The sequence below is a fragment of the Carcharodon carcharias genome, chromosome 4 (genome assembly GCF_017639515.1).
Source record: "Carcharodon carcharias isolate sCarCar2 chromosome 4, sCarCar2.pri, whole genome shotgun sequence".
NCBI classification, from domain to species: domain Eukaryota; kingdom Metazoa; phylum Chordata; class Chondrichthyes; order Lamniformes; family Lamnidae; genus Carcharodon; species Carcharodon carcharias.
Genome location: NC_054470.1, coordinates 86,144,882 through 86,161,937, shown reverse-complemented (window position 1 = coordinate 86,161,937; position 17,056 = coordinate 86,144,882). Strand labels below are relative to the sequence as shown.

General features: G+C 41.5%; 1 long non-coding RNA gene across 3 annotated transcripts in view; it reads right to left on the bottom strand.

Moving 5' to 3' along the window:
- LOC121276700 overlaps positions 1 to 16,590 on the bottom strand; it is a 32,706-nt gene extending 16,116 nt beyond the window's left edge. Inside the window, exons 1-3 of one of the 3 annotated variants that reach the window (XR_005942737.1) lie at positions 16,357 to 16,590; positions 11,213 to 11,340; positions 1,680 to 1,771 (exon numbers count right to left, since the gene is read on the bottom strand). This is a non-coding gene — a long non-coding RNA (uncharacterized LOC121276700). The remainder of the gene's footprint in view (positions 1 to 1,679; positions 1,772 to 11,212; positions 11,341 to 16,356) is intronic. The other 2 variants (XR_005942735.1, XR_005942736.1) reach the window with 2 other exon arrangements.
- Between the last annotated feature and the right edge of the window lie 466 nt (positions 16,591 to 17,056).

The window sequence follows — 17,056 nt, the reverse complement described above, 5'->3', positions numbered from 1 at the left end:
TGCCACCGTCTTGAAATTTCATTAGACTAAAATATTAATGCTGTAACAAGCTTAAAGATATTTAAAATAATACAGCTTAACAAAAAAAAAAGTTGTTAGGGCTGCATTTTACCAGCCGCCTGGAGATGGGCTAGGAATAGGGAAGCCTCATAAAATGATGGTGCAAGGCGCAGGAGGGGAGCCCACATCTTCCCACCGCCACGAAACATTCTCGGGGTAGAAACCTAAGCAACACTGCAGGTGGGTGGCCAATTAAACTAATTGGTTAGTCAATTAAAGGCCATTTGATGCCGTCCTCCAGTATTTTGCTGGTTTGGGGAGGGGCACTGCTCTTTGAGGAGACCACCAGGTAAAACATGGTCACCTCCTAACAGGGTCCCACTGGGCGTGGGCTCTCCTTTATGGCTGATCTCTGACCCACAGAGGTTCCCCACCACCCTCACCCCCATCCTGCAGCTATGGCACCCGTCACATTAAAAAAACTTATCTAGCCTTTGAGGGCACCACAGCATGGAGGTGTCCTCTCTTTCTTCCTGCAGCCTCAGCAGCATAGGTTCCAAGCCCCCACCACCCCCAACAACAAGGGTCATCCCTGCAGCTATGACATCCGTCACAGTAAATAAAACTTATCTAGCCTTTGACGGCGCCACAGCATGGAGGTATCCTCTCTTTCTTCCTGCAGCCTCTGCAGCATGCAGCCATCTCTATTGGACTGCAGCCCTCAATTGAACAGTGGTCACAGGGACAGGTTCTTAATTGGTTACAGCTGGTAAAATGTTGCCCAGGATCCGGCCATCTGTCCATGCAGGCTGAGGTACCACTTTGGTCCCAGCAACCTGGGCTTTCAAAAAAATATAGGCCGAACTGTATGCTAGGAGAGTGTGAATTCAAAATGTTTTGAATAATGTTTTCTGGCCAAGTTATGTGTCTGACTGAGAAAACTAAGGCCTCAGTTCCTGAGGCTTCCTAGATTTATCTCTTTCACCAAATTAAAAGACCAGCATGTGGGGAAAACTCCCAAAGTTCATCAGTGTTCCAAGATAATTATGGAAGAAGGACAATCAATCCATCTTAGTTCATCCATTCAGAATGTGCTCATGGAGCTAGTTGATCAGTACCTTGCAGCAAAATCCTGTGGAAAGATGAGTACTGACAAAAAGTCATTGAACTGAACCTTACAGACTTATGTGATGGAGCATCTGGTTTGCAACCCAACCCTCCGAGTAGCAAGTCTTCTGAGAGAATTTTGCGAGGGCCAGATAATAAGACGGCATCTTTGATCCAATTAGATACGAAGGGTGGGAAGAATAGACAGAAGCCCAACTGAGGGCTGCGTATTTAAAGGGAAACTAAAAGCACTCGGTGACTGTAATGTATGTTGTTGATAGCTAATTTTCAGGCAAAAAAAGGAGGAAATTGACAACCTCACGATTCACCAAACAGATGTGGCTGGAGGTCACAGGTGGCAGATACCTGGGTGTGGTGCCTCCAGTAAACTTGTTAGTGTGGCAAGGTCTTTTCTTCCGTGCTCTGGTAAGGTAATTCATTTTAGTTTCACGCTGCCCCCTGACCTGGGAACTATGGATATGGCACTCAGTGCCTCTACCACTTCTGTCCTTGTCTGCCTCCTGAAAGCATGAGAGGACTGGGTTGTGGGAGAGCTGAGGATCAAATCCCACCTTTCCTCGATCTCACCCCGGAGGGCCTGTGTGGTACCCTTCACAAAGCTGAAAGCTCTCTTCCTGGCAGCAATCTCCTATGAGCCAGTTATCTGTAAGAAGAGAAAAGATTGAAAAAATGGACTCCCTACTGAGCAATTTGAATGAGTTAAAGAAAAATCTTCATGAAAGAGAGCTGTGTGGTACATAACTTACATTCCCCAGCCTCACTCTCGCAATGATAGAAAAAATATCTACTTTTAGATATCTACTTATATCTTCTAACAAATCAGATTGAATTTTTCGAGGAGATGACTAGTTGTGTGGATGAGGGTAGTGCAGTTGATATAGACTACATTGACATCAATAAGGCTTTTGTCAAGGTCCCGCATGGGAGGATGGTCAAGAAGGATGCCCATGGGATCCAGGAACATTTGGCAAATTGGATCCAAAATTGGCTTTGTGGCAGGAGGCAGAGGGTGATGATTGAAGGTTGTTTTTGCGATTGGAAGCCTGTGATGAGTGGTGTACCGCAGGGATCGGTGCTGGGACCATTGATGTTTGTAGTATACAGTAATGATTTATATGTGATTTAGGTATGATCAATAAGTTCGCAGATGACATGAAAATTAGTGGTGTTGTTAATAATGAGGAGGAAAGCCTTAGATTACTGGACGATATTGATGGGCTGGTAAGATGGGGAGAGCAGTGGCAAATGGAATTTAATCCTGAGGAGTGCATTTTGGGAGGACTAACATGGCAAAGGATGGTAGGACCCTAGGAAGTACAGAGGTGCAGAGGGACCTTGGAGTACATGTCCAAAGATCACTGAAGGCAGCAGCACAGGTGGATAAGGTGGTGTATATGGAATACTTGCCTTTATTAGCCGAGGCATAGAATATAAGTGCAGGAAGGTTATGTTGGAGCTGTATAAAATGCTAGTTAGGCCACAACTGGAGTACTGTGTGCAGTTCTGGTCATCACACTATAGGACGGATGTGATTGCACTGGAGAGGGTGCAGAGGAGATCCACCAGGATGTTGCCTGGGCTAAAGTGTGTCAGCTATGAAGAGAGACTGGATAGGCTAGGGTCGTCTTCCTTAGAGCAGAGAAGGCTGAGGGGGGACCTGATAGAGATATACAAAATTATGAGGGGCATAGATAGGATAGATAGGAAGAAACTTTTCCCCTTAGCAGAGGTGTCAATAATCAGGGGGCATAGATTTATGGTAAGGGGCACAGATTTATGGTAAGGGGCAAGAGGTTTAGAGGGGATTTGAGGAAAATAAATTGCATCCACAGGGTGGTTGGAATCTGGAACACACTGACTGAGGGGGTGGTAGAGGCAGGAACCCTCACAACATTTAAGAAGTATTTAGATGAGAACTTGAAACTCCATAGCATACAGGGCTACGGCCAAGTGCTGGAAAATGGGATTAGAATAGATAGGTGCTTGATGGCCAGCACGGATACGATGGGCCAAACGGCCTGTTTCTGTGCTGTATAACTCTGACTCTATAGTTCTCCACTCTAGCACTTTGGGGAATAATTGGTTCTGTTCAAATTATGATCAAATCAGACTGTTTAATTTATCTTAGCATTGGCAGAATGGGGGTGATATTTAATGTAATTTCAGGTCCAACTTCCGAGTTGCACCCATGCAGAAAGTTCTAGCTCATTACATGTAAGATTACAGAGCAATTAAGTAGCTTGCACAGAATAGCATGTATTCAAAGAACTAATTGTGGACAGCTTTAATGAGAGGAGCTGCATTTTATTAAAATAAATAATGCATTTCCTTCCTTTTGTCCTCCTTCAGTCTGTTTATTCAGCTGGGTATTTACTGGGTTTGATTTTTCTGCACACTAGCATGCTATTATGGTTGCCTCTTATGTAGGTAGTTAGCCCATATTGTATTGGCAAAACTAGAATACTTAACTCAAGGTTGGCTTGAAGATACAATGAAGATCAGCGGTACTTTTCAGATTAAATGGTCAGTTATTCCTTTTGATATTCCAATTATACCAACATAAATCCTTAAGACATTCTTTAATATGGGCTAGATAGCATCCACAATTCTACAATTGTGCATTGTTGTAACAATATAAAAGCTTATGTATTAAACTTGTGTAAGGTTAACTAATGTAGTTTGTGTAGTTGCAGCTGCTGTAAGTTAAATATGCAAAAGTACTTGAAAGGGGCAAAGTGGATGAGCTGAGGATGATGGAACAGGTGCTGGTATGGCTAAATGAATTGGGAGGAGAAAAAAATAGCAGAAATCTAGTGGCTCAGTTTCTATCATTCACTGTTGTTATCAGTTCCACTTCTCTTTAATTAAAGTCAGACTTTTCATCAGAGTGTGCTCCCTCTGACTATAATCATTTGCTGCTGTCTATAGCATTAAGTTCCCTCTGACTTTGCTCTTTTTCATTTGATTGTCTCTGTCCCCCTAGGTTCTTCTGGATTCTTTTGTTTGATCTTAGTGCTTTTACTTCCTGCCCCTTCCTATCTCTTTCAGTGTCATTTGATCTGTTTCTCTCCAACTTACAGCTGCATTCTCTTTAAAAAAAATATATACCCCTATCTACCTGCTGCAATTGACATCTCAAATCTTTATCAAATAAAATTAAACAATCATTTCTTCATACAATATATTCTGGGCAATGTTGCAGGATTGGTTAAGTTATTACTCTCTTCTAGAAAGTTGTGTAAAAGTGGTGTAAGACATTTGGCATATCCCATTCAAATTATATCCAAAGATTCTATATAAATAAACTCAACTATCCTCCATTTGCTGCAGAGAAATAAACAGACTCATCTGACCTTGCTTTTGAGTAACTACGGAAAGATTTCAAAATAATGCTTTTCAAAGCTGATAGTCAGCAGAAAACTAAGCTTTTGGTGGGAGCATTTGAAGATCAGGTAGAGTTTAGAGAAAGCACAACATTTAAATTTTCTTAGCTTTCATTTGAAATTTTACTTCAAAACTTTGAAAATTGAAATTGGGTTCTGTGATATTGATGACATTTGTGATAACCTAATCATCTCCACTAATAACAGGAAGCTGGTAACTCTTTCGAGTACAAACCCATTTCCATCTGTTTCTGATGAAGTTACATTGTTTCATGGTTTGCCATTGTGAGATTTGAACTCTTGATCTTGGGGTTACAAGCCCAGTACCATAACCACTTGGCTATTTAGGCCAAGCTTTAAACATTTGTAACTCTTTCGAGTACAAACCCGTTTCCATCTGTTTCAGATGAAGTTACATAGTTTCATAGTTTGCCATTGTGAGATTTGAACTCTTCATCTTGGGGTTACAAACCCAGTACCATAACCACTTGGCTATTTAGGCCAAGCCTCGATATGTTGTGGATCCAACCAGGGATCAGGGATCTGGTAATGTGTAAGTCTTTCGAGTACAAACACGTTTCCATCTGTTCCTATTCAGATGAAGTTACATTGTTTCACAGTTTGCCATTGTGAGATTTGAACTCTTGATCTCTTGATCTTGGGGTTATAAACCCAGTACCATAACCACTTGGCTATTTAGGCCAAGCCCCAGGAAGCTGGTAAGCTGTAACGAGTGCCACAGGGATCAGAATTGGGGCCTCAACTATTTACAATTTACATCAATGACTTGGATGAGGGGACTGAATTTGTTAGTTAAATTTGCCAGTAGGCAGATAGGTAGGAAAGTAAATTGTTAAGAGGAGACAGAGAGTCTACAAAGGGATATATATAGGTTAAGTGAGTGGACAGAAAATTGGGGCAGATGGAGTATAATGTGGAAAAATGAGTTTGTCCACTCTGGCAGGAAGAATATAAAAGCAGTATATTATTTAAGAGGAGAGAGATTGCAGAACTCATCTAAGGATAGGTGTCCTGATACGTGAATCACAAAAAGTTAGTATGCAGGTACAGCAAGTGATTAAAAAGGCAAATGGAATGCCAGCGTTTATTGCAGGCGGATTGGAATATAAAAGTAGGAAAGTTTTACTACAGCTGTACAGGGACTTGGTGAGACCACATCTGGAGTAATGTGTACAGTTTGGTCTTCTTATTTGAAAAAAGGATATAAATGCATTAGAAGCAGTTCAGAGCGGGTTCACTTGACAAATTCCTGGGATAAAGGACATATCTTATGATGAAAGTAAGTTTGGACACACGGGCCGATACTCATTGGCGTTTAGAACAATAAGAGGTAGCCTTATTGAAACATTTAAGATCCTTAGAGCACTTGATAGGGTAGATACCGAGAGGATGTTTCCCCTTGTGGGAGAGACTAGAACTAGGGGACACAGTTTAAAATTAAGAGATCTCCCTTATAAGATGGAGATAAGGAGGATTTTTTCTCTAAGAGGGAAATTTTCTTCCCAAGAAAGCAATGGAGTCTAGGTCATTGAATTTATTCAAAGGCCGAGTTGGATAGATTTGTTATAGATAAGGGAGTCAAGGTTTGTCAGGGCAAATAGGAAAGTGGAGTTAAGACCACAATCGGATCAGCCATGATCATATCAAATGGAACAGGCTTGTCCAGCCAAATGTGACTCCTGCTCCTATTTCCTATGTTCTTAAATAAAATTGAAAACTCATTTAAAATAAGGGTAAGACCATAAGGGCATAAGATGTAGGAGCAGAAGTAGGCCATTTGGCCCATGGAATCCACTCCGCCATTCAATGAGATCACGGCTGATCTGATAATCCTCAACTCCACTTTCCAGCCTTTTCCCCATAACCCTTGATCCTCTTACTGATTAAAAATCTGTCTATCTCAGCCTTGAATATACTTAATAACCCAGCCTCTAAAGCCCTCTGCAATAAAGAATTCCACAGATTCACTACCCTCTGAGAAGAAATTCCTCCTTATCTCTGTCTCAAATGTGTGACCCCTTACTCTGAGATTATGTCCTCTGGTCCTAGACTCTCTCACATGCAAAAACCTCTCAGCATCTACCCTGTCAAGCCCCCTAAGAATCTTATATGTTTCAATAAGGTCGCCTCTCATTCTTCTAAACGCCAATGAGTACAGGCCCAAACTATTCAGCCTCTCGTAAGAAAATCTCTTCATACCCAGGATCAACCTAGTGAACCTTCTTTGGACTGCCTCCAATGCCAGTATATCTTTCCTTACATAAGGAGACCAAAACTGTTCACAGTATTTTAGGTATTTACTAGTGCCTTGTATAATTTTAGCAAAACTTCCCTATTTTTATACTCCATTTCCTTTGAAATAAAGGCCAACATTCCATCTGCCCTCCCTGCTGAACATGTATGCTAGCTTTTTGTGATTCATGCACTAGGAACCCCAAATCCATCTACGACGCAGCTTTCTGCAGTCTTTCTCCATTTAAATAATATTCAGCTCCTCTATTCTTCCTACCAAAGTGCATAACCTCACATTTTCCCACATTATATTCTATCTGCCAAGTTTTTGCCCATTAACTTAACCTGTCTATATCCCTCTGTAGACTCTTTGTATCATCCTCACCCTTTGTCTTCCCACATATTTGTGTCATTCACAATCTTGGCAACAGTACATTCACTTCCCTCCTCCAAGTCATTAATATATATCGTAAATAACTGTGGCCCCAGCACCGATCCCTGTGGCACTCCACTTGTTACAGGTTACCATAGGCTTTTATCTTATTGATAGTCTCATGTGTGGAACCTTATCGAGCGCCTTTTGGAAATCCAAATATATCTACTGGTTCCCCTTCATCTATCCTGTTTTATAACCTCAAAGAATTCTAATAAATTTGTCAGGCATGATTTCCCCTTCATAAAGCTATGCTGATTCTGCTTGATTATATTATGTATTTCTAAATGCTCTACTATTACATCCTTTATAATAAACTCTAACATTTTCCCAATTCCAGATGTTAAGCTAACTGGCCTATAGTTACCTGTTTTTTGTCTCCCTCCGTTTTTGAATAAGGGTGTTACATTGGTTGTTTTCCAATCCTCTGGGACTTTTCCAGAATCTAAGATTTCTTGGAAAATTACTACCAGTGCATCCACTATCTCTGTAGCTACTTCCTTTAGTATCCTAGAATGCAACCTATTAGGTCCAGGGGACTTATTGGCCTTTAGCCCCATTAGTTCCCCTAGTTCTTTTTCTCCAATGATAGTTATTGTAGTTATTTCCTCCCCCACTTTTGCCCCTTGATTATTAAGTACTTTTGAAATGCTATTAGTGTCTTCTACCATGAAGACTGATGGAAAGTATGTACTCAACTCCTCTGCCATTTCCTGGTTCCTCATTATTATTTTCCCAGCCCCATTTTCTAAGGGAACTATGTTCACTTTGTCCTCCCTCTTCCTTTTTATATATTTAAAGAAGCTCTTACTGTCCGTTTTTATATTACTTGCTGGTTTACCCTCAAAGTTTATTTTCTCCCTTTTTTTTTGGTTTTTACAACTTTCCCAATCTTCTGTCTTACCACTAATCTTTGCCACATTGTTTTTTTCTTTCAATTTGATGCTATCCTTAACTTCCTTGGTTAAATATGGCTGGTTTATCCCCTTCCTAGAATCTTTTTTCCTCACTGGGATATACCTTTGTTGTGAGTCATGAACTATTTTCTTAAATGTCTGCTATTGTTCATCAACTTTTCTGCTAAACTCCTTTCCCAGTCCATTCCAGCCAACTCTGCCCTCATTCCTTTGTAATTACCCTCATTTAAGTTTAGCACAGTTGTTTCCAATCCAAGTTCCTCACTCTCAAACTGAATGCTAAATTCCACCATGCCACTGGTCACTGTTTTCTAGGGGATCTTTTACTCTGAGATCATTTATTTAACCTGCCTTATTACACATTACCAGAGCTTGACCTAAATAGCCAAGTGGTTATGGTACTGGGTTTGTAACCCCAAGATCAAGAGTTCAAATCTCACCATGGCAAATTATGAAACAATGTCATTTTGCTTGGCCTAAATAGCCAAGTGGTTATGGTACTGGGTTTGTAACCCCAAGATCAAGAGTTCAAATCTCACAATGGCAAACTATGAAACAATGTAACTTCATCTGAAACAGATGGAAACAGGTTTACTCAAAAGAGTATCAAGAGTTCAAATCTCACAATGGCAAACTATGGAACAATGTGACTTCATCTGAAACAGATGGAAACAGGTTTGTACTCGAAAGAGTATCAAGAGTTCAAATCTCACAATGGCAAACTATGAAACAATATAAAGAGTTCAAATCTCACAATGGCAAACTGTGAAACAATGTAACTTCATCTGAATAGGAACAGATGGAAACGTGTTTGTACTCGAAAGACAATACCAGATCCCTGATCCCTGGTTGGATCCACAACATATTGTTCTAGGAAACTGTCTCAAATATGAATATGAATTCTTGCTCATGGCTACCTCTGCCAATTTGATTTTCCCAATCTACATGAAGATTAAAGTCACCCATGATTAATGTACTGACTTTTTAACATGCCCTCATTATCTCCTAATTTATTCTCTGTCCTACAGTATAGCTACTGTTAGGGGGCCTATGGACTATTCCCACCAGTGTCTTCTTCCCATTGTTATTTCTTACCTCCACTTATATGGATTTTACATCTTCTGATCCAAGATCATTTCTTGCTATCGTACTTATTCCATCTCATACTAACAAAGCTACCCCACTACCCTTTCCTTTCTACCTGTCCTTTCGAAAAGTCACATACCCCTGAAACTTAGTTCCCAGTTTTGAGCTCCCTGTAACCATGTCTCTGTTATAGCTATAAGGTCATACCCATTAACCTCATTTATTTTGTTCCAAATACTACGTACATTTAAGTAAAGAGCCATTAATTTTACCATTTTTCCCCTATTTGCTGCTTTTTTTATGTCTGTACACTCTGTCCCTTCCTATCACACTTGGTATCATTACCTAAATATCTGCCCTGCAATGCTGCCAAATCCTTTTGCTCTGTAAGCCTATGTATCCCCTCTCCAGAACCCTTCCCCCCTCTATTTGGATTAAAGCCCTCTCTACAGCCCTAGTTAATTGATTCGCCAGGACACTGGTCCCAGGACGGTTCAAGGGAAGCTTTGTCCCACTGGAACAGCTCCCTTTTACCCCAGTACTGGTGCTAGTGTACCATGAACTGAAACCCATTCCTCCCACGCCAATCTTTGAGCCATGCATTTAACTCTTTGACTTTATTTACCCTATGCCAGTTTGCCCATGGCACAGGTAGTAATTCCGAGATCATTACCTTGGAGATTCTGCTTTTTAATTTAGCTCCTAACTGTTTAAATTCTTTCAGCAGAACCTCCTTTCTAGTCCTATCAATGTTGTTGGTACCAGCATGGACAACTGGACCCCTCTCCCCCACTCCAAGTTCCTCTCCAGCCCTGAAGAGATGTCCTTAACACTGGCACTGGCCAGGCAACACAGCCTTTTGGACTCACACTCACGGCAACAGAGAACAGTATCTATCCCCCTAATTATACTGTCCCCTACCACTAATATATTCCTATTTCCTCCCCCCACTTCAATGGTTCCCTGTACTATGGTGCTGTGGTCAGTTCACTCATCCTCCCTGCAGTCCCTGCTCTCGTCCATGCAGCTTACATGAACCTCATAACTGTTCGACAATTGCAAGGGCCGAGTTCCTTGAACGCTACCCTCTGGGTCTCCATTACCATTCAATAAGATCATGGCTGATGTTGAGGTTCAACTCCACTTCCCCGTCTACTCCCCATAACTCCTGAGTCTCTGACAGACCAATATCTGTCTATCTCTGTCTTAAATATATTTAATGATGGCACATCCACAACCCTCAGGGGTAGAGAATTCCAAAGATTCACAAAATTAAAGCAAAATACTGACAACACCTGGAGATTTGAAATAAAAACAGAAAGTGCTGTAAAGACGCAACAGATCAGGCAGCATCTGTGAGAGAAATAGAGTAAATGTTTCAAGTCCAGTATAATCAGCCTCTTATCCTGAAATTGTGCCCACTTGTTCCATGTTCCCCAGCCAGGAGAAACAATATCTTAGTATCTATCCTGGCAATCCTCTTCATAATCTTGAATATTTCAATGGGACCACATCTAATTCTTCTAAACTCCAGAGAACTTAAACCCGATTTACTCAGCCCAATATAAGCATAAAAATTTACGCAGCTCGATATAAGCACAAAAACTGACAATCACTCACTTGGCAACCCTGACAGTAAACTGAGCACCCTATGTCCTTGACTGGAAGTGGCTGAATACCTTAATAATTTGGGGATCTCATGAATTTTAAGAGTTAATATGCAGACGCTCGCATTGAACATATGGAATTGTATTCTTTGGAGCACTAATATTTTTGCTTTATTGTTGAACATGTGCTGTGATGTGTCACAGGTTGTGGGAACTGTAGTTTTCTCATCTTTTAATGTATAATTTTGCATTCCACAGTAGGTTAAATCATATGGCTGACTGGTGCTTTCATTTCTCTCTTTGTTCTCCTGTGGTCTATCCATTATCAGTCTTTCTTTCTCTCGCCAGTCTCCTGCTGTCTTTTTGAATTTTTGATTTCTCTATGTCTGTGATCCCGCTGCTTACTTTTGTTTTCCTTTTTCCTTCCATCCCTCACTGTTGTCGCAATTGGTTTTTAATTGGCCACTATCCATTCATCTGTTTACTCCTGTTTTTCATTCTATGTCCTTGCCTAATGTGCCTTGCTCCTTCCCCTAGTGAAAGAAATAAGAGAAAAATAAGAAAGAAAGGTGCTTGACATAGAATCATAGAATGGTTATGGCACAGAAGGAAGCCATTTGGCCCTTTGACACCATTCTAACTCTCTGCAAGAGCAATTTAACTGGTCCCACTCCCCTCCCCTTTCCCTGTAGCCTTGTAACTTTTTTCCTTTCAGGTGCTAATCCAATTCGCCTTTGAAAGTCATGATTGAATCTGCCTCCACCCTTTCAGGTGGTGTACTCCAGATGGTAACACTCACTGTGTAAAAATGTTTTTGTTCATGTCACTGTTGGTCCTTATGCAAATCATGTTAAATTTGAGAACTTTGATTCTCGACCCTTCTGCAAATCAGAACAATTTCTCTCTATCTAGGACTCCTCATGATTTAGAATCTTCAATCATATCTCCTCTTAACCTCTTCTCTAAGGAGAAAACCCCAGCTTCTCCAATCTATCCACATAACTGAAGTCCCTCATCCCCGAAAGCAATCTCGTAAATATTTTCTGCACTCTTTCTAAAGACTTCACATCCTTCCTGAAATGCGATATCCAGAATTGAACACAATACTTCAGTTGAAACTGAACAAGTGTTTTATTAGAGTTCATCATAACTTCCTTGCTTTTGTACCCTGTGCCTCCATTTATAAAGTTCAGGGCCCTGTACGCTTTTTTAACCACTTTCTCAACCCACCTTTCCATCTTCAATGATTTAGTATCCTCCTAAAATCATAGAAAGATTACACCACAGAAGGAGGCCATTCAGTCCATTGTACCTGTGCTGGCTTTCTGCAGGAGCAATTCACCTACTGCTATAACCCTGTCATTTCTCCATAGCCTTGCACATTTTTCCTTTTCAGATAATGATCCAATTCCCTTGTGAATCCCTTGATTGAAATTACCTCACCACACTCTCAGGCAGTGCATTCCAGATCCTAACCATTCGCTGTGTGAAAAGGTGTTTCCTCATGTCGTCATTGCTTCTTTTGCCAATTACTTTAAATCTGTGCCCTCAGGTTCTCAGTCCTTCAACTAATGGGAAAAGTTTCTCACTATATATAACTATCTGCCTTGTACATGTATACCCCCAAGTCTCTCTGTTCCTGCACCCCCTTTTGAATTGTAATTTTCTATTGCTTCTCCTTGTTCTTTTATAAAAATAAATCAATTTGCACTAGCCTGTGTTACATTGCATTTACCATGTGTTCATCTATTCAACTAACTTGTCTATGCCCCATTGTAGTCTATCACTATCCTCTTCACAGTTCATTATACTTCCAAGTTTTGTGTTATCTGCAAATTTTGAAAATCTGCTAGGTTTAAGTCATTAATAAGGATCAAGAAAAGGAGTGGTTCTGGTACTGATCCCAGGAGCCCAATGCATAACTTCCTCCAGTTTTAAAAATAACATTCGCCACTTCTCTCAAATTCCTGTCACTCAGCCAACCTCATACCCACGCTGCCACTGTCCCTTTTATTCCATGTGCTTTGATTTTGCTGACAAGGCAGTCAGGTGGAATGTTATCAAATGCCTTTTGGAAGTCCATGTACACCATAAAAATGGCATTAACTGCATCAACCCTCTCAGTTACCTCATCAAAAAACTTAGTCAAGTTGGATTAACACAATTTGACTTTAACAAATTCATGCTGGTTTTCCTTAATTAACCCACACTTGCCCTAGTTACTATTAATTTTGTACTGAATTATCATTTCTAAAAATTTTCCCACCACTGAACTTAAACTGACTGGCCTTTTTTAAACAATTCTCTAGTCCTCTGGCACCATCTGTGCATCTAAGGAGGATTGGGAGATTATGGCCAGTACCTCTGCAATTTCCTCCCTTACTTCCCTCAGTATCCTTGGATGCACCTCATTTGGTCCTGGTGAGTCATGAACTTCAAGTATAGCCAGCCTTTCTGATACCTCGGTTTTATCACTTTTCAGCCAATCTGGTACCTCAACTATCTCCTCTTTCATTATGACTTTTGCAGCATCCTTTTGCCTGGTAAAGACAGATGCAAAGTACTTACTTAGTCTCTTAAATTCTGTCTTTTTGGTCTTTCTACTTCTCTTCCCTTTACACTATTACTATCCTAGTCTATATTAGGGTAATTGTCCCCCATTATCACTACACCTCTTGCACCTACTTGTAATTTCCTTGCACATTTTTTTCTCCATATCTTTCCCTCTAGATAAAATACACCAAAGGTGGAACTAAACAGCCCTGTCGTAGCAGGGGCATGGCCATAAAATGCAGCAAGCCATTCAAAATTTCATTAACTTCAGGATCTTGCCAGTGTAAAATTCTTCCCACAATATCTAATGGCCTCTCTATCGTTTCTTAGCTCCAACCAAACAGATTCTTTCCTTGATCCCTCCAGGACATCCTCACGCTCCAATACTGTAAAATACTCCTGAATTGACACTGCCACCCTTCCTCCTTTCTTTCCTTCACTTGCTTTCCTGAACACCTTGTATCAAGGAATATTTAGTACCTATTTATGTCCTTTATTTGATCTAGGTCTCTGTAATCATCACAATATCAAATATATATGAAGCTATCTGTGTTGATGGCTCAACAAAGCTATTTACCACACTTCGTACATTTACATACACCGTAAACCTGAACTAGACCTTCCTTCCTGGACTGATCCCACTTAATACCTTACTATTTCTTACTCAACTCTGCCATCTATCTCTCTCAATCCTTTGTGCATATTGTTTCTCATTTCTAATGCTACATTTGGGTTCCCATTCCCCAGCCAAATTGTTTAAACTCTCTCCCACAGAATTAGCAAATTGCCCCATGTGGACATTGGTCCTTGCTCTGTTGAGATGCAACCTGTCTTGTTGTTACAGATCCCATGTCATCCAGTACCAGTACCAATATGCCAGGAATCTAAAGCCCTTCCTCCTGCACTATCTCTCCAGCCATATATTCATCTACTCTATCTTCCTGTTTCAATACTCACTAGTGCATGACGCCAGGAGTAATCCGGATATTATTACCTTAGAGTTCTTGTTTAATAGTCGCTTTCCAAGCTCACTGAAATCTGCCTGTAAGACCTCATCTCTCTTCCTTCATATGTTGTTGCTATTGATTTGGACCACAGCCCCTGGTTCTTCACCTTCCTCCCTTTTAATGTTCTGCAACTGCTCAATGGCATCATGAGCCTGGCACCAGGGAGGCAACATACCATATGGAATCATGTCTGCGACTGCAGAAACACCTGTCTGTTCCTTTAACTACAGAATCCTTTATCACTGTTGCTTTGCCAATCTTCCTCCATCCTGCCCCCTATATCTGAGCCAACAGTGGTGAGTGCATTCCCCAGAGGAACGATAAATCTCGGAACTGAACACTGAATGGAGAGCATGAGGCACTAGGGACTCTTGCACTACCTGCCTGGTTCTTCTTTGCTGGCCGGCAGTCACTAATTCCCTCTCTTGCCTGCTCACTCTTCAGCTGCAAGGCGACTATTTTAAAAAAGTGTTACCCATATAGCTCTCAGCCTTGCTGATACACAATAGTAAAACCAGCTGCTGCTCACACTCTAAAAGCTTATGTTCGGGCTCCTCCAGCTAATGACACTTCCTGCACACGTGGTTGCTCAGGACATGAGAAACATCTGGGGTTTCACATGGAATAGAATGTGCATTTCACGGGACTGAGGTTCCCTGCCATGCTTCTATTTATTGGACTATAACTAAATTGTTACTCTTAGACTAGTATAAGAGAAAGATTGATATTGCATGCTAACAGTGACACCCTGCACCTGGCAAAGCCTTCAATCTGTGCAACTCCTCACACTCACTCTGCCAATTCGTTTCTCTAGTGGGAAATAAAATTAAGCTGTTTCTCTGTGTATAGGGACCCTCTCTTATGCAGCACTGTACTGCAAACAGTGAGATATTGCTATATTTCCATCAGAGAAGAAGCCAGGTCCACAGCAGTTAAGAGTCACTATAACCTTGACAGCCACAGGTAATGCTGTCCTTGCCCTATTCTGAGGCTGCAGAAACTGGCAGGACTCAGTCAAAGTGAAACAAAGTCATCACAACTATGATGCTCACTGACATTGAGGTAACAGAATTGATCCCTAAAGACCCCTGGAGGGTGTGGCCTCATGCTGTGAACCCTTCTTCCCCTTCCTCCTTTTCTATTTCCTGATAGCTTTTACTGCTCTATGCAGCCTCTCTTCATTCTCCCAGTCACGATCAGTTCCCAGAGAAAGGACTACCAGGCTACCCATGCTCAGTAGCAACGTGTTTCAAGACAAACTGATCAGAAACTGAGCTGAATCAACATATAAATACTGTGGCTACATGAGCAGGTCAGAGACTGGGAATTCTGCAGCAAGTAGCTCACCTCCTGCCAACTCAAAGCCTGTCCACCATCCACAAGGCACAAGTCAGGAGTATGATGGAATACTCCCCACTTGCCTGGATAAGTGCAGTCCAACAATACTGAAGAAGGTCAGCAACATCCAGGACAAAGCAGCTCACTTGATTAGCACCCCACTCACCATCTTAAACATTCACTCCCTCCACCATTGGCACACAGTACCTGCAGTAGTTCAAGAAGGTGGCTCACCACCATCTTCTCAAGGGCATTTAGGGATGGGCAACAAATGCTGGCCTTGCCTGCAACACCCAGATCCAACGAACAAATAAAAATAAAGGATACACACCAACATAGTGGCTGAATTGGCTGGCCAGCCAGGCAGCCTCCTGACGCTGTCAAGGAGTACAGAGGAGTCTAGCATTATCTTGACAGGGAGGGTTGTGCAGCGATTACACTCTCTGTAGCATGTGCCATCTCCCTGTCCTGCAAACCCACAGCCACTGCAACAGCAGCACATCATACTTGTTGCAGCCTTTGTGTAGACAGGTGACCAAATCCTCTGCCCTCCCTGTGAGAATGCAGAAACACTCCATGCCAAATCCATAAACTCACCACACCTCAAAAAAAATCCAGACATTCCAGAGACTTTGCAATGGCATAAATTACCTGCAGTTTGGGTCTTGGGCCAATAATGCTAGTGCTGGGCCCCTCTTGCAGTTGAACCCATGTTCTATGGTGAGTGACAAGCAAATACGTTGAATGGACCTGCTGGTCAAAGTTCACAAATGGAGCTTCAAAACAGCCTGAAGGGTTGAGTGACATCATGCCAGCAGCAGTTCAGTGGCTTCTGGCATACGTAAGGAATGCCGTTCCCAGCATGAAATGCTACACGAGCTGTTCCGGAAGTAGCTGTAGAAGCAGCGCATCCCCCTTCGGGGCCTCCGGCTTGCCTAGCTTCATCTCCAGCGGAACTATAGATCCGAGTGTTACACGCATAACCTCTGAAACAGGTGCACGAAAGTTGTAATCCATAAATTTAAAGCATGGCAATGAAATAATGGGATAATTCAAAGTGAAATGGATAATTCAAAGTGAAGTGCATAATTAGTGCACAACGTAAAGATAAAGTTATGTTGGAATTTTCTTCCTCGGCAATATTAATCTTGTTACCATCTTGCAGACAAGTCCACTGAATTGTGCAGTGGGGAACTGATATTTGTCCTTATCAGCTTGGTTGCAGTTGTTTTTGTTGCTCCCTCCTGCAAGGCACCTGAGTCACTGCAATGAAGAACCATTTAGCCAAAAGAAGCGAACACTTTCTTCAATATCTAGTGGTTCGTCATAAAATTTAAGTCATGATGTTGCC